Raw genomic sequence first — 26590 nt, forward strand, 5'->3', positions numbered from 1 at the left:
ACCACATGGCTGCCCATGTGGCATGTTGCGAAGCAATGTTGACGCGCAACGACAGCATGAATGGGACTTTCTTTTCGGCGGTTGTGACAATGGATGAGACGTGGATGCCATTTTTCAATCCAGAAACAAAGCGCCAGTCAGCTCAATGGAAGCACACAGATTCACCGTCACCAAAAAAATTTCGGGTAACCGCCAGTGCTGAAAAAATGATGGTGTCCATGTTCTGGGACAGCGAGGGCGTAATCCTTACCCATTGCGTTCCAAAGGGCACTACGGTAACAGGTTCATCCTACGAAAATGTTTTGAAGAACAAATTCCTTCCTGCACTGCAACAAAAAGTCCGGGAAGGGCTGCATGTGTGCTGTTTCACCAAAACAATGCACCCGCACATCGAGCTAGCGTTACACAACAGTTTCTTCATGATAACAACTTTGAAGTGATTCCTCATGCCCCCTACTCACCTGACCTGGCTCCTAGTGACTTTTGGCTTTTTCCAACAATGAGAGACACTCTCCGTGGCCACACATTCACCAGCCGTGCTGCTATTGCCTCGATCTACGAACAACCAAAACAAGTGTCATAGGACGTCTGCTACGAACAATGTCAACGAACAATATAGAACAGAATGAGATTAACAAAAAAAAAAGTGCTAGTTCACCGTCATCTTTCCGTATATCCTCACGGTAGTATCACGTGAACATTCGACCAGCTTCGCCTTTATCGAGCTATTCGTTCACAGGCTCTGCATAATAATAATCTGCCCCTTGTCAAAGTCGCTTGTGTCAATGGATTTGCAGCCTATATTTTCGCTAGGGCGACCACTCGTCCATGTCTGCAGCGCTCACATACTTTGTTACCGCGTCACGAGCCCGCAACGCCACCATACGGAATCCATTGTTGCGGTTTGAATATAGCTGCGAGTGTCCCTGGACGGTTGCTTTCATATCTGTTAGTTGCCGTTTTTAATCAAAACAGTGTATATTTGTTCATGCATTACATTGTGTGCTTGTTTCGTATGCGGATAATCCGTCTGTTGTGTGATTCGTGAAAAGTCACTGAGGCGTCGAAAATATTGTCGCGTCTGTGACATTACTGCTTTTCCCACTGTAACGTTTTTGTTTTTGTTTTTTTTTTTGTTTTTTTCACCGAAAGCGGATTTGATGCCGTCGTTCGCAATTCCAGGGTTTAAGTAATCAACTCTATCGAAAAAAAACAACTACTGTAGAGTAATCTATTTCACAGTACGCTAATTTTTTTCAAATCGAGGAAGATGAAGTTTTACATTTCGTTTCAAGAAGTAGTCACCATTTTTATTAAAAGATCTTTAAAAAATCTTCAAATATACTGACAAACAGAAAAAGTTTATATACGCGATTATGTGCGTCGTCCTTAAAATTCTGTCTGTTTAGTACTGAATATTAAGTATTTGTTTTAAATGACCTACATAACTAATTTTCGAATAACGTGCCTATTCGTTACAAACTGATCTCTCCGCTCCGTCATTTCCTATTAATTTAAGACATTTATTCTGGCCTTCACCTTCGTCACAGTCATTCCTTTATTCATTCATTCATTCATTCATTTCGCCTGACCGATAGACCCTGTGAAAGAAGCAAATAGCAGTCAAATGGTACATTAACAAGAAATCTATTAAGCAATGTCGCATGCAAAATTAGTTGATAGCATTAATTTGCTAGACCCTATTGCTTCAAGTACAATCGTAAAATACACTCTCAGACAAAAATTGACACTATGCCCTCCGGCGACACCACAGTGGTGTCGTGCGCGAAATAGCGGCCAACAGCCGGCGACACCACAGTGGTGTCGTCTGCATGGTACCGCTCAGTGGCCGGCGACACCACAGTGGTGTCGTGAGCATAGTATAGCGCAGTGGCTGGCGACACCACAGTGGTGTCGTGAGCATAGTATCGCTCAGTGGCCGGCGACACCACAATGCTGTCGTGAGCATAGTATCGCTCAGTGGCCGGCGACACCACAGTGGTGTCGTGAGCATAGTGTAGCGCAGTGGCTGGCGACACCACAGTGGTGTCGTGAGCATAGTATCGCTCAGTGGCCGGCGACACCACAATGCTGTCGTGAGCATAGTATCGCTCAGTGGCCGGCGACACCACAGTGGTGTCGTGAGCATAGTATCGCTCAGTGGCCGGCGACACCACAGTGCTGTCGTGAGCATAGTATCGCTCAGTGGCCGGCGACACCACAGTGCTGTTGTGAGCATAGTATCGCTCAGTGGCCGGCGACACCACAATGCTGTCGTGAGCATAGTATCGCTCAGTGGCCGGCGACACCACAGTGGTGTCGTGAGCATAGTATAGCGCAGTGGCCGGCGACACCACAGTGGTGTCGTGAGCATAGTATAGCGCAGTGGCCGGCGACACCACAGTGGTGTCGTGAGCATAGTATCGCTCAGTGGCCGGCGACACCACAATGCTGTCGTGAGCACAGTATCGCTCAGTGGCCGGCGACACCACAGTGGTGTCGTGAGCATAGTATCGCTCAGTGGCCGGCGACACCACAGTGGTGTCGTGAGCATAGTATCGCTCAGTGGCCGGCGACACCACAATGCTGTCGTGAGCATAGTATCGCTCAGTGGCCGGCGACACCACAATGCTGTCGTGAGCATAGTATCGCTCAGTGGCCGGCGACACCACAGTGGTGTCGTGAGCATAGTATCGCTCAGTGGCCGGCGACACCACAGTGGTGTCGTGAGCATAGTATCGCTCAGTGGCCGGCGACACCACAATGCTGTCGTGAGCATAGTATCGCTCAGTGGCCGGCGACACCACAGTGGTGTCGTGAGCATAGTATCGCTCAGTGGCCGGCGACACTACAGTGGTGTCGTCTGCATAGTATTGCTCAGTGTCCAGCGACAGCGCTTTAGTATCTTTTGCATTCTGTTGGTGTTTTGTTTAGGTAACAATAAGTTACACACGACAACAAGTATTTTGCTTTTATAAGTACTTGTGCCCTTTTATCATGGCGGACGAAACAGACAATAGGATTATTTACGATGAATGCGCGGACGTCTTGTCTGACGTTCCGGACGACTTGGCCGATTGGGAAGAAGGCATTGAATGTCAAAAAAATGAAAGTGAAGCAGAATCGTAGGAAGATAGTGAAATACGACCAAGAAGAATTCGGCGAACGCCACGGTTGCCAACTGATTCGGCTGAATCACGAAGAAGATAGTGCACAGTGGTCAGACTTTGATTTACCGAGGACCATCCTTCCCTAATCCGATGAGACCGATGACCAAGCTGTCTGGTCTTCCCCAAACCAACCAACCAACCAACCACTCTGACAAATATTATCATTTTTACATTTTTCCGACAGCAACAATAAACCGGATAATGCCGACCGGCTTGTCAAAGTGCAAATCGTAATTGTTTATTTTTCCAAAAAGTATAAAGAAACGTTTAATCTAAGTCAAAACATCTCAAACCTAAGGAATGATACCGTGGCGTGGACGTCGAAAATTACGAAATACGGCATACTCATTCGGATACTGTGTGATTCGAGTACAGGATACATTTCCTCATTCAAGATATATTCCGACGCTGGACAGCCTTTAGCAAAAACAGTGATGGAACTATTGACACCTCGTGATGGAAAGCGGCATCACCTCTGCATGGATGATTATTATAACAGCGTAGAACTTGCAGAGAAGTTACTTGAAAAGAAAATTCGAGTTTGTGGAACGATAGTGCATGATAGAGGATTTCAGGAAAATTAAAGGGCGCGGACGTTAATGTATTCGAAGCTTGTCATCATCGGAAACGTGACAAGCGGCCGGCGACAAGCCAAGTAATCCGAACTAGCGCTGCCAGCGCCAAGCGAATAAATTTGTGCGAGACGTGCGGACGGGAAAGTGTTAACACCTAGATGGAGAGGCGGAAGTGCAATGTACAACGAAATTGGCACTAAGAAATATGTTGCACTCCCTTGAGCCTATATGCTTGCACGGATATGCTTGGGAGGCGTGTACAGTCATGTACGTAGTTGTTGTGTGCTCTACATGTACATCCACGTTTACATCGATGCACCGCAATCCAGCTTACGGCATGTTGCGAAGGGTATTCCGTACTAATCATTTTCTTTCCAGTTCCACTCACAAATAGAACGAGTATGCCTCCGTATGAGCCCTAATTTCTCGTATCTTGTCTTGGTGATCCTTACACACAATGTATGTTGGAGGCAACAGAATCGTTGTGCAGTCAGCTTCAAATGCCGGTTCTCGAAATTTTCTCAATAGTGTTTCTCGAAAAGAATGGCACATTCGCTCCAAGAATTCCCGTTTGAGTTCCCGAAGGATATCCATAACACTTGCATGTTGTTCGAACCTACCAGCAATAAATGTAGCAGCCCGCCTTTGAATTGCTTCGATGTCTTCCTTTAATCCGACCTCGTACGGATCCCAGAAACTCTAGCAGTATTCAAGACTAGGTCGAACTAGCGTCCTGTATGCGCTCTCCTTTACAGGTGATATACTTTCCTAGGATTCTCCCAATAAACCGAAGTCGACCATTCGCCTTTCCTACCACAATCCTCCCTTGCTCGTTCCATTTCACATCGCTTTGCAACGTTACGCCCAGATATTTAAACGGCGTGGCTGTGTCAAGCAGGACACTAATAGTGCTGTATCCGAACATTACGGATTGGGTTTTTTTCCTTTTCATCAGCATTAATTTACATTTTTTTTTACATTTAGTGTTAGCTGCGATTCATCACACCGACTAGAAATTTTGTCGTCTTGCATCAGCAAACAAGCTGCCTGCCAAATCATTTATGTATGTACAGAATAATAGCGGTCCCATCACACTTCTCTGGGGTACTCCTGACGATATCTTGTCTCTGATCAACATTCGCCATCTAGGACAACATACTGGATTCTATAACTTAAGCCTTCGAGCCACTCACATATCTGTGAACCTATTCCATCCGTAAACCTCCTTTTACAACTTACAATGGGGCACCGTGTCAAACGATTTATGGAAGTGTATAAATATGGAATCTGCCTGTTGCGTTTCATCCATAGCTTGCAGTATATCAATGAGAAAAACGTAAGCTAAGTTTCGCAGGAGCGATGCTTTCTAAAACAAAGCTGATTGGTGGACATCTCAGTCTCAAGAAAATTCATTATATCCGAACTGAGAATATGTTCAAGGATTCTTCAGTGAACTAACGTTAGGGATATTGTTCTGTAATTTTGCAGGTCCGTTCTTTTGCCGTTTTTGTACACAGGAGTCCACTGCGCTTTTTTCCAGTCGCTTTGAAATTTGCACTGGGAGAAATATTCGCGATAAATGCAAGCTAAGTGAGAAGCCAATGCCGTTGTTTATGTACTCTTTGAAAAACCGGATCTGGTGACATTTGTTGTCAACTCTCTCAGTTTCTCTACGCCTGGGATGCTTATTACCAAGTCATCCATACGGGAGTCTCTTCGGTGGTCGAACGACGGTACATTTGTACGGTTCTCCTGTGTGAAGGATTTCCTGAATGTGAAATTTAAAACTTCAGCTATCATTTTGCTATCTTCAGCTGCCACACCATACTGGTCAACAAGTGACAGGATGGAAGCTTTAGACCCACTTAGCGATTTCACATAGGACCAGAATTTTCTCGGGTTCTCTTCCAGATCTTTTGCTAAGGTATGACGACGGTAGTAATTTTGTTCTTCGCGCATAGATCTTTCCACAGACGCACGAATCTCTACTAACCTTCGCTTGTCATCATTTACGCGTTCTCGTTTGATCCGAGAGTGCAACAGCCTCTGCTTCCTCAGCAGTTTCCGAATCTCGTTATTAATCCATGGTGGATCCTCTCCTCCTGATCTAAGCTGGGCCACAGCTGTTTTATCAGGATATTGTTACGGGCACGGAGTTAACTTCCTAGCTGGTTCCACACAGTTTCTATCGAGGACAGATCGAAAATACTGCTGGCCGAGGGGGTCCTCAACAAACAAAAATACACTCCGGGAAATGGAAAAAAGAACACATTGACACCGGTGTGTCAGACCCACCATACTTGCTCCGGACACTGCGAGAGGGCTGTACAAGCAATGATCACACACACGGCACAGCGGACACACCAGGAACCGCGGTGTTGGCCGTCGAATGGCGCTAGCTGCGCAGCATTTGTGCACCGCCGCCGTCAGTGTCAGCCAGTTTGCCGTGGCATATGGAGCTCCATCGCAGTCTTTAACACTGGTAGCATGCCGCGACAGCTTGGACGTGAACCGTATGTGCAGTTGGCGGACTTTGAGCGACGGCGTATAGTGGGCATGCGGGAGGCCGGGTGGACGTACCGCCGAATTGCTCAACACGTGGGGCGTGAGGTCTCCACAGTACATCGATGTTGTCGCCAGTGGTCGGCGGAAGGTGCACGTGCCCGTCGACCTGGGACCGGACCGCAGCGACACACGGATGCACGCCAAGACCGTAGGATCCTACGCAGTGCCGTAGGGGACCGCACCGCCACTTCCCAGCAAATTAGGGACACTGTTGCTCCTGGGGTATCGGCGAGGACCATTCGCAACCGTCTCCATGAAGCTGGGCTACGGTCCCGCACACCGTTAGGCCGTCTTCCGCTCACGCCCCAACATCGTGCAGCCCGCCTCCAGTGGTGTCGCGACAGGCGTGAATGGAGGGACGAATGGAGACGTGTCGTCTTCAGCGATGAGAGTCGCTTCTGCCTTGGTGCCAATGATGGTCGTATGCGTGTTTGGCGCCGTGCAGGTGAGCGCCACAATCAGAACTGCATACGACCGAGGCACACAGGGCCAACACCCGGCATCATGGTGTGGGGAGCGATCTCCTACACTGTCCGTACACCACTGGTGATCGTCGAGGGGACACTGAATAGTGCACGGTACATCCAAACCGTCATCGAACCCATCGTTCTACCATTCCTAGACCGGCAAGGGAACTTGCTGTTCCAACAGGACAATGCACGTCCGCATGTATCCCGTGCCACCCAACGTGCTCTAGAAGGTGTAAGTCAACTACCCTGGCCAGCAAGATCTCCGGATCTGTCCCCCATTGAGCATGTTTGGGGCTGGATGAAGCGTCGTCTCAAGCGGTCTGCACGTCCAGCACGAACGCTGGTCCAACTGAGGCGCCAGGTGGAAATGGCATGGCAAGCAGTTCCACAGGACTACATCCAGCATCTCTACGATCGTCTCCATGGGAGAATAGCAGCCTGCATTGCTGCGAAAGGTGGATATACACTGTACTAGTGCCGACATTGTGCATGCTCTGTTGCCTGTGTCTATGTGCCTGTGGTTCTGTCAGTGTGATCATGTGATGTATCTGACCCCAGGAATGTGTCAATAAAGTTTCCCCTTCCTGGGACAATGAATTCACGGTGTTCTTATTTCAATTTCCAGGAGTGTATGTATGTTCTACATTATTAATTTATTTTGGTTAAGTGCCTTTCGGCTTACAAGACTGCTTTCGGAATATTGGTGAACATCATTGAAAAAGTTATTACACATGATGTGTGAAGATGCACTTCGACAGTACAGTTGTACCGTTCTGCCTCTCACTCGCTACGTGAAAGTATTTTTCAGAGTTATTCATCAAAAACGTAGCCTCTTTGATGGCCATAGTTATTATCTGATGTTGGACTTGTAATCCGAAAACTAGTACAATTTAAACATTTTTATACTTTTCATTAATAAGTACGAAGTTTTACCAAGCAGTGGCACGAAAATCAATTAATGTAATCATACAGGATTCATTAGTTCAGTTTCAGCTAGGCTCGGATCAATGGTGCGGGATGACATGGAGTCTTGTAGTGGCTAGAAGGCGGGGACAGATGTGAAGCGATTACGATACGGCGAGTCTAAACTGGGCGTCATTGGACTTGGTCGACGAGACCGTTGACGACGCGTATGGCTTTCCTCACGCTTGCATTTAAAGCAGCCTCTGGCCGCTTTCTCATCTGCACACCCTGTTTACCTCGACATTGCACGAGTCGACCAGCTAGTTAGATGCAGACCCACAATGATTCTTCTTCTTCTTCCTCTTCCTCTTCTTCTTTCAGTGCTTATGTGGTTTGGATGTTGGCGATCATGGTGGCTATTCTCCTCTTGTTGGTAGCAACACGGAAACAGGAAATTTTTGGTAAGTACCGGTGATCAAAAAGTCAGTATAAATTTGAAAACTTAATAAACCACGGAATAATGTAGATAGAGAGGTAAAAATTGACACACATGCTTGCAATTACATGGGGTTTTATTAGAACCAGGCTCTCCACCCCATATTGCTAGACGCGTGAAAGATCTCTTGCGCGCGTCGTTTGGTGATGATCGTGTGCTCAGCCGCCACATTCGTCATGCTTGGCCTCCAAGGTCCCCAGACCTCAGTCCGTGCGATTATTGGCTTTGGGGTTACCTGAAGTCGCAAGTGTATCGTGATCGACCGACATCTAAATGGTTCAAATGGCTCTGAGCACTATGGGACTTAACATCTATGGTCATCAGTCCCCTAGAACTTAGAACTAATTAAATCTAACTAACCTAAGGACATCACACAACACCCAGTCATCACGAGGCAGAGAAAACCCGGGAACCCGACCGACATCTCTAGGGATGCTGAAAGACAACATCCGACGCCAATGCCTCACCATAACTCCGGACCTGCTTTACAGTGCTGTTCACAACATTATTCCTCGACAACAGCTATTGTTGAGGAATGATGGTGGACATATTGAGCATTTCCTGTAAAGAACATCATCTTTGCTATGTGTTACTTTGTTATGCTAATTATTGCTATTCTGATCAGATAAAGCGCCGCCTCTCTGACATTGTCTGAACTTTTAAATTTTTTTGGTTCTAATAAAACCCCGTGTCATTCCAAGCATGTGTGCCAATTTGTACCTCTCTATCTACGTTATTCCGTGATTTATTCAATTTTCAAATTTGTACTGATTTTTTGATCACCCGGTACCTATGGGACCAAACTGCTGAGGTCATCTTAATCTAACTTAAACTACCTTACGCTAAGGGCAACACACACACCCGTGCCCGAGAGAGTACTCGAACCTCCAGGGGGGGGGGGGGGGGCGCAAACCGTGGCAAGGCGCCTAAGACCGCACGGCTACCCCCCGCTACAGCAACACGGTTCTGTTGAAGGCATACTGAACCAGCATCTAAGGTTGTTAGACCAAGGTAATCGTCTTCTTCCAAAGATCTCTTTTGCTGTTGATTTTTCCCTTGAAGTTTTGTAGCAAATCATTCTGTTTGTATTACGCATGATATGTCCCAGATACAGCAGCTTTCGGTATTTCACTGTCCTGATTAATTTAGATGTTGTGTTCATTCTTCTCAAAACTTCTACATTTGTTACTCTCTGGGTGCAAGATATTCTCAGGATCTGCCTATAAAGCCACAATTCAAAGGCCTCTAGCTTCTTCTCAGTGTTTCTATTTAATGTCCTTGTCTCTACCCCATATAGGAGGTCAGAACATACATAACAGTGCAAATGTCCGATTTTTGTTCTCATAGTTAGGTTATTGTTTTTGAAGACAACATTCATTTTCTGAAAGGCATTTCTTGCTTCCCCGATGCGAATCTTGATTATTATGGTTCCAAAACATGTTCATACTTTCGACTATGAGTTTCGTCTTGTGGTGTTTATTTCAAGCCCATATTGACTGCCGACTCTCACAATTCGATCCATCAATAATTGTAACGCTTGAATAGTGTCAGCAAACACAATACTGTCAACAGCATATCGAAAGTTGTTTAATCTCATTCAATTTATCAAAAGTCCTTCTTCTACTTCTTCCAAGGCTTCACTAATTATGAATTTTGGGTATATATTAAATAGTATGGGTGACAAGATATATTCCAGTCTTACTCCCCTGAGAATTTTGACTGCTTCAGGGTGTTCACCATCAGCACGGAACACCGCTGTTTGATTCCAGTACACGTTCTTGATGATTCGCAGACCTCTTTCCTCCATTCCAATATTTCTCAAAATCTCCATCAATCTGTCGTGCTTTACTCTATCAAAAGCCTTCTGGTAATCTATTAGGCAAGCAGATACATTTTTATTTACATCTCTACCCGCAATGATTACCCCCCCCCCCCCAAAAAAAACTTTACGTTGTCTCTGAAGAGTACGCAGCATCCTTTGTAGTGTTCACTAACCATCTGACTTATCAGAAATAATACCTATAAAATGGCCGTGTGGGACAGCACTAATGCAGTCTGATTGCCGTTATAGCCGTCGATGGCATGTGTGAGCGCATTAAACTGCGTCTACATCAAACCATTCCTTCCAGATGCTTGACTTTTTTGCCGTCGGTGTAATATGAGTATATTCTACCTTCTCTCGCCTTCTAAGTGAAAGAGAGATTGCAATGAACTTTGTAATTACTAAATGAGATACAAACTGATTAGCGTGGTAACCATGTTCACTACTAAGGAACAAACAAAAGATTTGAAACACCCTCCGTGTCATTGAACCTTTTGCTCGGCATGTTTATGTGTCACGTTGTGACTGCAGCGACCGCAGCAGCATTTGGTTGTGATATGGTACCGTCTTTACATTCTACGCGTTCTGACAGCAGAATGCCGCCGGAATACAATATTACCAAAGCTTAGTCGTTGGTAGGTTGCCAGCAACTTGTCGTGAAACCGAGGGTTTATTTCTCCCGAGCCCTGCTATTTTCAGACTATACGGCACTCCCTTATGTTTTTCCGTGATGTGTAAACAAACAGACCACGAAATAGCTATTTCCTTGGAGGTTAGTAAATCCGCCGGGTTACTTCAGCCGGACGATTATCGCTGCATATGCTACGAGCTTTCGCTGTGCCATGTGAGCATTATTATTTATTTACGAGCTTAATAAGCTGTCTATTAGAATGGCAACGTCGAAATGTCTCCCTTTAGCGTTATATTCTTAAGCAAGTATGAAAGATAAATTTGTGCTACCAAAGAGAGACGGAAAGAAAGCGGTTGACATCAGATAGACAACAAAAGTCAGTGACGTGATGGAATGAGTGAATACTTTGAAATGGTAGTGGCTTGGTCGTATTGCTCGAAGAAAAGATGGCAGGTGATCAAAACAAGTACTAGACTAGAGCGCAGTTTACACAAAAAAAAAAATTAATAAACAAAGGGAAGACAACCGGATGGATAGGAAGGAGACTTAAGAAAAACAGCCGAATTTAACTGCAACGGGAAGTCCCAGAACGGCTAAAATGGAAGAACCTGCAGGGATCCTATGTTGCACACCGACTCAAGAAGGCCACATCACCACGTGAACGAACTGGCTCATTATGATAACGACAACTTCTCATTTCTTACTTTTACGCTGTCGTCTTACTAAAGATAGTTGCTCTCGTTTGCTGATCCTGTTTGCCATTTGTACTATCTTTTAATCATTTGTTTACCAGTGGTTACCGTTCGTAATCATCCTTTTTAGGAGGACTGCCTAAACCGTGGTGTGTTAGCGTAACAACGACGTTTACTGGTAGCTATTGACCACCAGCGACCATCTGCAATACTCTATCTGTAATAGGACATTTTTCCGCCTTTCCTTACCGAGCGAGGTGGCCCAGTGGTTAGCACACTGGACTCGTATTCGGGAGGACGACGGTTCAAACCCGCGTCTGACCATCCTGATTTAGGTTTTCCATGATTTCCCTAAATCGCTTCAGGCAAATGCCGGTATGGTTCCTTTGAAAGGGTCCTGCCGACATCCTTCCCTAATTCGACGGAACCGATGACCTCGCTGTTTGGTCCCCCCCAAATCAACCCTGGACTACGTTGCCTGAAATCTTTCGTTGGTGATTATACATTGCTGAGAACTTCAGTTTTTGTTGACACTGAATGTTGATGTGCCGTTAATACCGCATTCCGTGTGGCGCAAGTCGTTACTACGAGTCATCTTTCTAACAAAACTAGATAATCATGTGAAGCTCCTGTCTGTAACCATTGTAAAGTAGGGATGGAGCCATCTTCTCTTTTCAGCAGTGATATCATGGAAGCACTCGTGCTGCTGACCTGGCAAGTGACGTGCCACTTCAGCTACTACGTGAACTGCCAAATTATCAGCAGTCCGCAAACCTCACCAGCAGAAGTGAAAGTGGAATGGTGGCGCAGCATACTGTGGCATGTTACTGATGTGGCTGTAGTCTTCGTACAGTAGATAGAATGACGTTGCATTAATGAGATTGAAGGAGCTTAGAGTTGTTTGTATTGGGAGGACTGTCGTGCTATCAATGTGATCGCCAACAGGAAGAGCAAATAAAGCACTACGCCTCAGCTGTTAACAGCTGTACGTTCTACAAGCTAGAAGAGTAAATGAATTAAAGCTGCACGTATGTCTGGAAAGGGAGCATCTAGAAGCATCTAGAATGCGCCCGACTCTGGGTGAATAATTCTGCAGTGTACCACAGAAAATGGTTCACCAGAGATTTCGCTGTGAAATCACATCAGTACAATATGGCAAAACACTTTTTTCTGAAAATATTGGTAGTTATGTTAGTGTGACTTGTGTCTGATTGCGACTATATCAAGAAGATAATAATTTTAACAATGATTTTTTTTTCGCCAGTAAAAACAGGGTTAAGACGTCGAACTCGTATTCGGAATAACTAGGTTCGAATCTCTCCCAACCCACCCATATGTATGTTATCTGTGATTTCAGTGAGTCACTTTATGTTAATGGCGGGACGGTTCCGTAAATAGAGCTGCAGTTGATTTCCGGAGGCGTTCCTGCTGGGGATACTGGATTACCACGGAAGAAAAAAAGTACTTAAATTTGGAAATGTATTGTTTGTCATTAGGCGTCATCAGTTCACTAGGAAACACGTCAAAAAGTGTGTCGCAGAAAAACTACAGTGAACAATAGACTGTGGTTTACAGAGCATATTTCTGTAAGGTGTTACGTGAAGAGTTACAGCTGTGCAAATACGTGGGCACTATCGACAACAAGAGTCGTTTGCGATCATTAGATGCACTGCCTGAAAATGAAAGTGAAGCATCCAGGAGACGTGGTAGACTGTCAGTGTAATTTCGTGTATGTACACACCGTCGGCAGGTATATGAATGATGTGAGTTGCAATTCTGTGTGTCAGGTAGAACGTTTTGAGCAGATAGGTATTCAAGTGTGTGTTGTTCTCATAGATGTGCGCAGAAATTTATCCAAGACGGGGCAAATATTCAGTAGTTGTCAGGTTTTATGTAACGCACTGGTTGAGCGTGAGAAACTACAGTTACACAAAAAGTAAATTTTCCACAATTTTCACAGTATGTATTGTATCGCAATGTTTTTAAGGTGGATTAGTTTCATGTGTACATGACACGCATATTTCATAGTATTTACTAAGTACAGTGCTATAATATTACGTCTTTTCCTTTATTAAACCCGCTCTTCTCCCCTCGAGTAACATCATGTTTGGCGTCGTCTCTAAAAACAACGTATTTGTTCTTTCCTTCGTTAATGGAATATTCTGGATGTTCAGTTCATGTTTCTTGGACAGAATGATGGAAAACTCCACTACCAGTCCAGTACTCACCTACATGAGTTGTGAAAGTCGTACGGCACTTACGTTTGGGAAGACCATGCCTCATTAACTGAAAGATTCAGCTCCATCATCTCCTACGTGCTCGCTGAGAAAGGCAGAAAAGCCAGGGCACGCTTCTCAGGGAATGTACATAGTGAATCTTAAGTAAGGGGCCAAAATTCGGAAGGAAATTCCATATAGGGGAAAAAAATATCAGCAGCTGTCCGGAAATGAACTGCGAATCTCCAATAAACCATCTATTTAGCCAGCACGCCTTAATCGACACTCGAATGTGGGGTTGCTAGAGAAAAATCTGCCTCTTTTGCTGCAGGATGTAGCTTCGTCAGTACGACAGTTAATATGACGGGTGGATGGTGAAGCACCAACACACTTCCGTGCCACTGTACGTGAATATATCATCTTCACCTGCAGAGGGTTAAGAAAGAGAGGCCCTTCTGCCTTGCCACTTCGATCACCGGATTTAAACGTGTGGATGCATCTGAAAAGCGTATATTGAAACAGCTGCTGTATGCTGAGTCTTGAACTCAGCCCCTGTGTGACCTGCGAGGCTGTTTGTCTACAGCCTAGAACAAGATGCGACCTATTAGCACTTGCGTTGCTAGCCATATCAGGCACTTTAAATACACACTACCGGCCATTAAAATTGCTACACCACGAAGATGACGTGCTACAGACGCGAAATTTAACCGACAGGAAGAAGATGCTGTGATATGCAAATGATTAGCTTTTCAGATCATTCACACCAGGTTGGCACGGGTGGCGACACCTACAACGTGCTGACATGAGGAAAGTTTCCGAGCGATTTCTCACACACAAACAGCAGTTGACCGGGTTGCCTAGTGAAACGTTGTTGTGATGCCTTGTATAAGGAGGAGAAATGCATACCATCACGTATCCGACTTTGAGAAAGGTCGGATTGTAGCCTATCGCGACTGAGGTTTATCGCATCGCGACATTGCTGCTCGCGTTGGTCGAGATCCAATGACTGTTAGCAGAATATAGAATCGGTGGATTCAGGAGGGTAATACGGAACGCCGTGCTGGATCCCAACGGCCTCGTATCACTAGCAGTGGAGATGACAGGCATCTTATCCGCATGGCTGTAACGGATCGTGCAGCCACGTCTCGATCCCCCTGTCAACAGATGGGGACGTTTGCAAGACAACAAACATCTGCACGAACAGTTCGACGACGTTTGCAGCAGCATGGACTATCAGCTCGGAGACCACGTCTGTGGTTACCCTTGACGCTGCATCACACACAGGAGCGCCTGCGATGGTGTACTCAACGACGAACCTCGGTGCACGAATGGCAAAACGTCATTTTTTCGGATGAATGCAGGTTCTGTTTACAGCATCAGGATGGTGGCATCCGTGTTTGGCGACATCGCGGTGAACGCACATTGGAAGCGTGTATTCGTCATCGCCATACTGGCGTATTACCCGCCGTGATGGTATGGGGTGCCATTGGTTACAGGTCTCAGTCACGTCTTGTTCGCTCTGACGGCACTTCGAACAGTGGACGTTACATTTCAGATGTGTTACGACCCGTGGCTCTACCCTTCATTCGATACCTGCGAAATCCTACATTTCTGCAGGATAATGCGCGACCGCATGTTGCAGGTCCTGTACGGGCCTTTCTGGATGGAGAAAATGTTCGACTGCTGCCCTGGCCAGCACATTCTCCAGATCTCTCACCAATTGCAAACGTCTGGTCAGTGGTGGCCGAGCAACTGGCTCGTCACAATACGCCAGTCAGTACTCGTGATGTACTGTGGTATCTTGTTGAAGCTGCATGGGCAGCTGTACCTGTACACGCCATCCAAGTTCTGTTTGACTCAGTGCCCAGGCGTATCAAGGCCGTTATTAAGGCCAGAGGTGGTTGTTCTGGGTACTGATTTCTCAGGATCTGTGCACCCAAATTGAGTGAAAATGTAATCACATGTCAGTTGTACTATAATATAACTGCCCGATTAATACCTGCTTACTATTTGCATTTCTTCTTGGAGTAGCAATTTTAATGGCCAGTAGTATAAACAAAAGAAAAAATGACGCACCACGAACGAAGTATACAAATGGGACGGAAATCGATGAATGTGATGTACATGTACAGACAAACAAATGATTGCAATTTCAGAAAAATTGGATGCTTTATTCAAGAGAAACAGCTACTAAAACGGAGCAAGTCAATAACGCGTTGGTCCACCTCTGACCCTTATACAAGCAGTTATTCGGCTTCGTATTGATTGATAGAGTTGCTTGAGGTTCTCCTAAGGGATATCGTGACAAATTCTGTCCAATTGGTGCTTTAGATCATCAAAATCGCGAGGTGGTTGGAGGCCCCTGCCCATAATGCTCCGAAAGTTCTCCTTTGGGGAGAGATCCGGTGACCTTGATGGCCAAGGTAGGATTTGGCAAGCACGAAGACAAGCGGTAGAAACTCTCACAGCCCGCGGACGGGCATTATCTTGCTGAAATGTAAGCTCAGGATGGCTTTCCATGACGGGCAACAAAACGAGGCGTAGAATATTGTCAACGTACCGTCGTGCTGTAAGGGTGCCGCGGATGACAACTAATGGGGTCGTGCTGTGAAAAGAAATGGCAGCCCAGTACACTGCAGTACAATACAGATCGTCACTCGTAGTTGTCGGAACGTGTGGCGAACGACAGTATCCCACTGCTGTCCACAGCGTCCCCAGACACGTCCTCGCTGGTATTAATAATTAGCGTATGGCATTGGTGGCCGGGAGACCCCTCGCGGGGCGGTTCGGCCGCCGCTCCACAAGTTCTTTAACGCCACTACGGCGACTTGCGAGTGAATGAGGATGAAATGATGATGAAAGACACACAACACCCAGTCATCTCGAGGCAGAGAAACCCTGACCCCGCCGGGAATCGAACCCGGGACCCAGTGCGCGGGAAGCGAGAACGCTACCGCAAGACCACGAGCCGCGGACTCCTCGCTGATAATCGGGGCTCAATTCGAAGTGGAACTCGTCACTCAAGATAGTTCTACTCCAGTCAAAGAGGTACAACGGACGGAGGTGTTAGTTCTAATCGTTGTATTGCACACTCTGGACATACGTTGATATGCGCTTTTTTGTTTCTTTTCCTGTCAGGAATCACCCCCTGAAGTTTATTCTCTTACTTAATAGTCATGCAGTAAATTATCTAGGTTACGAGTCCTCGAGAAAGCAAGAAGTGTAACATGGCTGCAGCGGGGATCGGTATCCGGTCGCCCGGATGGAGATCGGAGTGTTGACACTGCGTCTTCTGCGTCAGGGGCCCGCTATTGACCCAAGATAAAATCCTACTGCAAACTTGGGCGTTTTACGACGTGCATCACCTGACATCGTGTGAACTCCGCCCGTGATGCACCGCACAGCAGAGCTCTGGAAGCAGGTCCCCAAGTTAATGTCACTGCTTAAGTTTTAACTAGCCAAATTCGCAAGAGCAATTTCTGCTGAAGCTCGTGAAAACTTGTGGACACGCGCTATACACCGCTCTACTGCTAGAACAAGTAAAGTACATCGACGTACGGCGAAATGTTACACTTGGTCGACAGAACGGAGGTTCCGTGAGATCCTAAGCGACACTGCGATGCGAACGCCATTCCTCTTATCGTCAACGAAACGGTTTTTTCGGTTAGGACTACACGCCAGTTGCATATAGGCTGTTTCAAAAGTGCCCCGCAATCAAAAATAGTAAAAAAAAAAGCATTGCGTTGAGTGTCTGTCTACAAGGAACTATCTTCTGAGATACGGATTTTTTTACTCGCGTCAAAAATGGTCAGTACTCGGTAGCGTATGTTGCCTTCCATTGTTCTTTTTGAGTGATTTGTTTGCCTCTCTTTTAATATGTCCACTGGCTGTGGTCATAGCAGCTTTAACGATTTCCTCGTTCTGCCATTCCGCACGTACCGTGTTGAGTTTGCACAGGTGGCAGAACAAAATGTATGCTCTACGGGGTAAAACCACATAAATGGAAACCTATTATTTCGTAGTGGATGTGTCGGAGGTGATACTCGCTTTTAGTTTAGCCAGTGACGTTTCCAATTGTACTTCATCATGTTCTGTGGGGCCATTTGAGCAAAAGGTAATTGCACAAAATTTGATTGACAGGACATCCGCAACTGAGCACAGTGGAATGAGATAACAAATCGCTTCAGTTTTAAAAGATTTATTTGAACAAATAAATATTTTACAACTGAAGCGGTTTATTAGCTGATTCCAAAAGCTATTTGGTCATGGAGAGAGTCAAGAAATAAATCACAAAAAAACTGTGTAGAGAATCATGAAAATTTTTAAAAATGGATTACAATATAACGGACAATAAACAATGCTTTACAATGTTAAGTCCCTAAATTGCTGCGACGGTCTCCTGCTCAATATAAAAAAAATGCACCACAACGAAGTCTTTGAACGTAATTTAGATATAGGTCATTATCACTCTAGATTTTTCAGTTCTCTTGGAACGCTATTGAAAAAAATAACTTGCAGAATTTACCCATACCTTCCTGTTCAAAGATCAAAAGATTTTAACCAAGTGCAAATAATTTTTCAGCCTAATGTTCACCGGCATTGACAATGCGAGTAGTTTTATTTCTTTGTGAATGCTCACAGTTGCCCCAGAATATGATCCCATAGAATATACTAAATAATGAAGAATAAACAAGTTTTCGCGTTTCAGTGTCAGGCACTGTGGAAATCAGTCTCATGGTAAAGACAGCAGCACTTAGTTGCTGCACATCCTGAAAGAAATACTGCTAAGAACGCTTTTCAACTAGCTTTCAGTCGTAACTATTTAAAATGCTCGACATCACTCATTACTTTTCCACCTTCTGTCAATAAGACTTCGCTTGTGTGAGAGTTTTGTTTCACAAATTGTATGCACTGTATTTTGTCGCATTTAAATGTCAGTTTGTATTCTGCTGGCGTCGAGCCTGCCTATTTGAGAAATCGTCTTTCACAATGCGACTTGTATCATCAGCAAACAAAACTTCTTGAATCACGTATCATGTTTGACAGATCATTGACGCATATCTAAAAAAAAAAAAAAAAGGCAACGGACCCACAACATATGCATATGGTATCCCCAGTCAGTTTAAAGTATGTTCTCTGTTTGCTGACATTAGACATAGTTCTTTTTCTTGTTTTGTAGACATTGCATCGATCATTGTTCTGCTGTGCCACTAATGTTCCAGCTTATGCATTAGTATAACATGGTCGGAAGACTTAAATTCTTTTGTTAAAATGGAAGACGATGTCTACTGTCTTCAACTTTTCATTTATCCTTGCAAGGGCTTCTAAAACAAAGTAATAAGTTGAATTATCTGTTGATGATCCTTACTTTAAGACAAACAGCAAGTGTGAGAACGAAGTGTATGTACTATGGTATGTTGCCGTTCACACACACGTTGCCTTCTCGAAAACTTTCTAAACCATTGGTAGCAAGATATAGGCCTGTAATTGTTTACATTATCTCTTCCTCCCTATTTCGTATTATTAACGAGCATGAAACTATGTGGCAAGTGAACACGTCTGAAAGACACTTTGCACAGATGAGTAAACATGGGACTAATATATGATGCACTGTGGTCTTCGTTAGTCCACTTGAAATCTCGACATGCCAGTGTGTTAATCAGTAGGCCCTTAACACAAACGCCGAACGATGGACGTAATACCAGATTATTATTCCAGTAATTTACAGAAGTAGAGTAATTTTCAGTAAGAATAAGGAATTGTAGGAGTCCCACACAGTACACATGCTAAATATGGAAATGGGGGGGGGGGGGAGCGGAAGGCAATCCTAAAATAGAGTGAGAAGAACTGCAGCTGCTGCATGTATCAGCTCTTGCGTTGTTAATGTTGCATGAGCAGTTAATCTATACAGCGCACATACGGTCCGACTTCAAACCCACTGTCATATTATGCAGTAGTGGCGATTGCTTATGAGATAGGGCGTCGAAGATCCGCAGCTAGCACCTCGCATTTTACTAACATATGAAGAGGGATTACCACAGAGAGACACATGTCGCGATAACGACATCCGGTAACTGACGATAAGCATCTTCTCCGATTCATAGCGGCGTGTTGGCGGGAATTGTGAGTTACAGACTAGTAGGCCCGAAAACTTGACCGAAGACGTTAACAGATGCTGTTTATCAAGAATTTCTGCAAGGCACACTACGTTCGCTGCCGGAAAATGTTACACATACAGAAAGACAACGGACGTAGTCCATGTAAAAAGACAGGGAAACAGGTGAACACGTGATCACTCATTACTTTAACAAAATATTAATTCCCGTCTTCATACAAGAACTTGTTTTGGCAATTACGGGTTTAAGTTTATTTAACGAACTAGTTCAGACCTTCCACTACTACCGTATTAGATCTACGGAAGCTTATAGTAAACATAATTAAGTCGACAATCGCGAAAAAAAATGTGCTTGTGATACTGACGAAAATTAATATTGTTTTCGATCAAGTTTTGCTATTTGGGCAGCAACATAACTGACGATAGTCGAAGTAGAGATGACATAAAATGCAGACTAGCAACAGTAAGAAAAGCGTTTCTGAATGGGCGAAATTGGTTAACATCGAATATAAATTTATGTGCATGAGATGGATTCGCAGTTGCGAACATAGACAACCATCAGCTGTATGATGGAATGACGACAATTAAAATTTGTGTCGGATCGGACTCGAACCTGGATTTCCCACTTATCGCGAGCTGGTGCCCGACCATTAGGCTATCTGAGCACGAATCACGGCCAGAACTGAACTTCCTTATGTCGTCAACCACTCGTCTACAACCTGTACTCGTATATCCATTATGTACACTCACGTACAGGCGAGACATTGTACACTACTGGCCATTAAAATTGCTACTCCGTGAAGAAATGCAGATGATAAACGGCTATTCATTGGACAAATATATTATAGTACAACTGATATGTGATTACATTTTCACGCAATTTGGGTGCTTAGATCCTGAGAAATCAGTACCCAGAACAACCACCTCTGGCCTTAATAACGGCCTTGATACGCCTGGGCATTGAGTCAAACAGAGCTTGGATGGCGTGTACGGGTACAGCTGCCCATGTAGCTTCAACACGATACCACAGGTCATCAACAGTAGTGACTGACGTATTGTGACGAGCCAGTTGCTCGGTCACCGTTGACCAGACGTTTTCAATTGGTGAGAGATCTGGAGAATGTGCTGGCCAGGGCAGCAGTCGAACATTTTCTCTATCCAGAAAGACCCGTACAGGACCTGCAAAATGAGGTCGTGCATTATCCAGCTGAAATGAAGGGTTTCGCAGGGATCGAATGAAGGGCAGAGCCACGGGTCGGAACACATCTGAAATGTAACGTCCACTTTTCAAAGTGCCGTCAATGCGACCAAGAGGTGACCGAGACGTGTAACCAATGGCACCCCATACCATCACGCCGGGTGATACGCCAGTATGGCGATGACGAATACACGTGCATCCAATGTGCATTCACCGCGATGTCCCCAAACACGGATGCGACCATCATGATGTTGTAAACAGAACCTGGATTCATCCGAAAAAATGACGTTTTGCCATTCGTGCACCGAGGTTCGTCGTTGAGTACACCATCGCAGGCGCACCTGTCTGTGATACAGCGACAAGGGTAACCGCAGCCGTGGTCTCCGAGCTGATAGTCCATGCTGTCGCAAACGCCGTCTACTGTTCGTGCAGATGGTTGTTGTCTTGCAAACGTCCCCATCCGTTGACTCAGGGATCGAGACGTGGCTGCACGATCCGTTACAGCCATGCGGATAAGATGCCTGTCATCTCGACTGCTAGTGATATGAAGCCGTTGGGATCCAGCACGGCTTTCCGTATTACCCTCCTGAACCCACCGATTCCATATTCTGCTAACAGTCATTGGACCTCGACCAACGCAAGCAGCAATGTCGCGATACGATAAACCGCAATCGCGATAGACTACAGTCCGACCTTTATCAAAGTCGTCGGAAACATGATGGTACGCACTTCTCCTCCTTACACGAGCCATGACAACAACGTTTCACCAGACAACGCCAGTCAACTGCTATTTGTGTATGAGAAATCTGTTGGAAACTTTCCTCATGTCAGCAAGTTGTAGATGTCGCCACCGGCGCCAACCTTGTGTGAATGCTCTGAAAAGCTAATCATTTGCATATCACAGCATCTTCTTGATTTCCGTCATTACGGCCAGAGGTGGTTGTTCTGGGTGCTGATTTCTCAGGATCTATGCACCCAAATTGCGTGAAAATGTAATCACGTGTCAGTTCTAGTACAATATATTTGTCCAATGAATACCCGTTTATTATCTGTATTTCTTCTTGGTGTAGCAGTTTTAATGGCCAATAGTGTATGTTGAAAATTAGATTGGTAGATCGAATATTTAATGAAGGTGTGCATTTTCAGCTTCTCGTGGCGTAATGGATAGTCCATTAAATTTCGGGCATGCAGCCGCGCAAATAAAATTTCGTCCACTTATATTTCGGCCGCGTATCGTCCGGCCATCCTCAGAGTGAGTCACATGACTTATGACAAGATGCCTAGCGCGGCCTTATATGCTCCACCGCAGCGGTACTGCGCTAGCGGGTCACAGATGCTGGTTGGCGTCAGAGAAATACGTTTACACATGCGCCGCCTGTGGCGAAGGCGTACAGTCATTCGATTCGCTTATCGATGTACGAACGGCGGCGGTGACACCATGACGACTTCTCTGCTGTTTAATTACCCCAAGAGCCGGATTCCATGCATTGTCCAAATTAAAACCATTATCTCTATTTAAATTATTAGCTAATCTAATCTCATCTCTATAGCTTCCCTGAAGACAGATTCCCAAAAAGAAGAGGTGGATGTTAAAATCTTCACGTCTCTGTAATTCATGGAATGCCCTGTATCAATACAATGTTCGGCCACAGCTGACTTTAATGAAGATATTCGGAACAGAACAAGGGAAGTGTCCTATCGGTTGATAGGACACTTCCTCAGGCATGAAGGAATCGTCAACTTTGTAAAGGAAGGAAGTGTGTGTGTGTGTGTGTGTGTGTGTGTGTGTGTGTGTGTGTGTGTGTGTGTGTATGTGGATGGATTGTGGGGAGGGAGGGGGGGCTGTTAAAATTGCAGAAGGAGACCTCGACTTGAATACAGTAATCAGCTTCATGTGGATGTACGTTGCAATAGTTACGCAGAGATGAAGCAGCTTCCACAGAATGGACTAGCGTGCATACTTGCATCAAACAAGTCCTCGGGCTGAAGACCACAATGCTAGATAGGGTAGATAGAGTTCATTAGTTTATGCCTGGTGGAGAATCATCTCACCTTCTAGGCCTCGCACGACACATATTATAAATAACCGCACCCAACCTTCAGCAAGCGGTGGTTTCGTCTAGTCGCTAGTCTCTAAAACGTCCATTAGGGTCTTCATCGTTCATTTGGTCTCGTCTGGTTATGAAAAACACTGAAAGGCGTTGGTGTGTGGCATACGACCCCAAGCACAGGTTGCAGGACACCATGCATGTAAGCATATCTGCCAGCCGAAGTGGCCGTGCGGTTAAAGGCGCTGCAGTCTGGAACCGCAAGACCGCTACGGTCGCAGGTTCGAATCCTGCCTCGGGCATGGATGTTTGTGATGTCCTTAGGTTAGTTAGGTTTAAGTAGTTCTAAGTTCTAGGGGACTGATGACCTCAGCAGTTGAGTCCCATAGTGCTCAGAGCCATTTGAACCATTTTTTGTAAGCATATCTGAAGTTTCATAGGTATATTCGAACGAGTTTGAGTTTTTTTGTTGTCAGGCGTATGCTTACAGGAACTTTCTCTGATTGTGACCAATACTACATCTTGTAGGATTACGGGATATTTCATTTTCTAAACATCTGTTGAACTACCAGGTTACTTCCCCCATTCCGCCAGAACGTTCTGCCATTATCCAGACTTGTTTCTTCCTGCCACGCTTCAGTTTATTGTAAAAAAAATAAAAAATAAAAGAAAAAAATCTGTTGATTTCACTGGGAATAGTTCGGAAGGAATGAGGATTTAGGGTTAAACATATGAAATGTATTCGCAGTTGCGAATATGGACTACAATCAGCTGTATAATGGACTGATGACAATGAAAATTTGTGCCGCACGAAGACTCGAATACGGATTTCGCGATCGGTCGCCTTACCATTTGGCTGTCCGAGCAACTCACGGTCAGACCCAAACTTCCGTATGTCGTCAACCATGTGTCGACATCCCGTACTCGCACATCCATTATGTATATTCCTGTATACGAGAGACATTTTACTTAAAGTCGCTATCTGGTGTCGGCGGATAAATACGAGATTGCAGTGCCTGTGTTATTCCGAATTACGACGTAAAGTTTTAACATCGTAGTTCGGAATAACACAGGCACTGCAGCGTCGTATTACGGTTAAGCGTCCCATCGACATGTAGGTGATTAGAAACGAAGCGGGGCCCAATCTCGGATTGGGAAATGAGTAGAGAAGAGAATCAGCCGCACTTTTTCAAAGGGACCATCCCGGATTTACGACAATCACGTAAAACTTAAATATGGATTACCAGAGGGGGATTTGAACTATAGGCCTTTTGGATACGAGCCCAGCGTCTTAACCAGCGCCACATCGCTCTATAGGATGGTTCGGATAAAATGAGCTAGTCACATTCTTCTATATGTCTCCTCTAGAAGTCCTTCATGGCATACACTGCATCAGCATCGTGAGTTACGAATTACCGCGTAAAATGATGTCAGCTGCTACAATATCACGCTGCCTTTGAGGAAGGTAACACTCAAAACGTGCTGCAGGAAGCATTATGCAGTAATAAGTAACCCTTTGGACGCAATTACAAAGGACTTCACGTTTGTCTTGAGCAATAACCACCATTCGCTTCGGCTTCGCTAGTTCGTGACGACTCTTCAGACGAGAAGAGCAACTGTTTGCAGTGAAAGAACTAACACGATAGCGAGGCTGCGTTCTTCATGCCGAAGTTTCACGTACACTTACAGGCGTTTGTTCCTTATTCGTCGGACCGAAGAAATACTTTCGCTGACTTCCTGTGACTTACTTCATGGTCTACGTACGAAGCTTCAGGAACCAATTTGGCAACTATTTTTCCTTTACGTATTTTTATCGGTAAATACGAGGCGCATCCAGAAAGTAAGTTTCCCGATGTTGTTTCCTTTGAAATAGCACATTTTTAGCCGGGAAAAATCACGCATGCGCGACAGATTTATGACGTGACAGTCAAATGCCGGCCGGACACGTCCCGCCTGGTGCCAGTACATAGGCAGCAGTGCCCCGAAAAGGCGTCTCTTATTCGTTCTCCCGCCACCTTCGAGGTTCGGTCTATGATGTTCCTTGACGCACAAAGCGCCCATCGAAATTCACCGTCAGCTCTGTCAGGTGTACAGGCAGAACATCATGAGCCAACAGATGGTGCGTCGCTGGTGTATGCTTTTTTTCTGAAGTCGTCAAAGTGTCCATAATAAGGTGAGTGGAGCGGCAGCGCGTCCTGGAGAATCGTCACTTTACGATTACGGATATCAGCGCAATTTCCCGCAGGTATCGCTATCCTCGTTGCGTTAAACTGTCAGTAAGCACGTGCTATTCAAGAAATTGTGTGCCGGGTGGGTGCCAACCGAGCTCAGAACGAAACGCTTTGGGTCAGCACTGACATTTCTGTGGCGGTGGTGGTGGTGGTGGTGGTTAGTGTTTAACGTCCCGTCGACTACGAGGTCATTAGAGACGGAGCGCAAGCTCGGGTTAGGGAAGAATTGGGAAGGAAATCGGCCGTGCCCTTTCAAAGGAACCATCCCGGCATTTGCCTGAAACGGTTTAGGGTAATCACGGAAAACCTAAATCAGGATGGCCGGAGACGGGATTGAACCGTCGTCCCCCCGAATGCGAGTCCAGTGTGCTAACCACTGCGCCACCTCGCTCGGTTTCTGTGGCGGTATCGTGATGATGGAGACGAGTTCCTCGACAGGATCGTCATGGGCCATGAGACGTGGATTTCTCACTTGACCCTGTAAGCCAAGCAGCGATCAAGACGAAATTCAAACAGAATGTGGCAGTGCAGAAAGGGATGTGCACGGTGTTCTGGGACAGGATGGGCATTCTACTCATTGACTTCCTGCCCAGAGGTGAAACAGTGAACGCTGACTCTTACTGTGAGACAATGCGACATGCCATTCAGAGCAAGAGGCGTGGAATCACCACGTGTGTTGTGCTGCTCCGTCACAATGCTCGTTCGCATACGGCTCGGCTCACAGCAACTGTTTTGCAGGAGTTTGGCTGGGAGCTGCTTGATCATCCAGCGTATAGTCTTGATGTTGCTTCCAGCGATTTCCACCTTTTCTTGCACCACAAGAAATTCGTGTCCTCCAGCTAGCGCTTTCACAACGACAAAGAGCTGAAGACCACTGTCACACGCTGGTTCCATTCACAGGCGGCAGACTTCTACGACACAGGAATACAGAAGTTGATCCCAAAATATGACAAGTGTCTCAATTCTTTTACTATGTCAAAAAATAGCTCAAACTTTTCTGTACCTGTTCCCAATCAAGTTTATCATGTAACTATCTTGCTTTTTTTTTTTTAAAAAAAAAAAAAAAAAAAAAGGGGGGGGGGGGAACTTACTTTCTAGATACACCCCGTAATATGTAAAGCAATATTTTTGGAGATAGACGTAGCCTAGCTCTGCAGCTGTGTCCTGCAAAAATATATACATCAACAGCTATCATATACCAGAATGAGATTTTCACTCTGCAGCGGAGTGTGCGCTGGTATGAAACTTCCTGGCAGATTAAAACTGTGTGCCCGACCGGGACTCGAACTTGGGACCTTGGCATTTCGCGGGCAAGTGCTCTACCAACTGAGCTACCGAAGCACGACTCACGCCCGGTACTCACAGCTTTACTTCTGCCAGCTATCATATTATTTCAAATTCATCAAATGAGCTACCCCTGAAGGGTATACGAGTTTGGTCCCTACTATTTTAATAGAG

General features: G+C 45.4%; 1 protein-coding gene across 2 annotated transcripts in view; it reads left to right on the plus strand.

Moving 5' to 3' along the window:
* LOC124614033 (alpha-1,6-mannosyl-glycoprotein 2-beta-N-acetylglucosaminyltransferase) overlaps nt 1-26590 on the plus strand; it is a 444765-nt gene that overhangs the window by 354551 nt on the left and 63624 nt on the right. The window lies entirely within an intron of this gene.

Source organism: Schistocerca americana, chromosome 4, assembly GCF_021461395.2.
Source record: "Schistocerca americana isolate TAMUIC-IGC-003095 chromosome 4, iqSchAmer2.1, whole genome shotgun sequence".
NCBI classification, from domain to species: domain Eukaryota; kingdom Metazoa; phylum Arthropoda; class Insecta; order Orthoptera; family Acrididae; genus Schistocerca; species Schistocerca americana.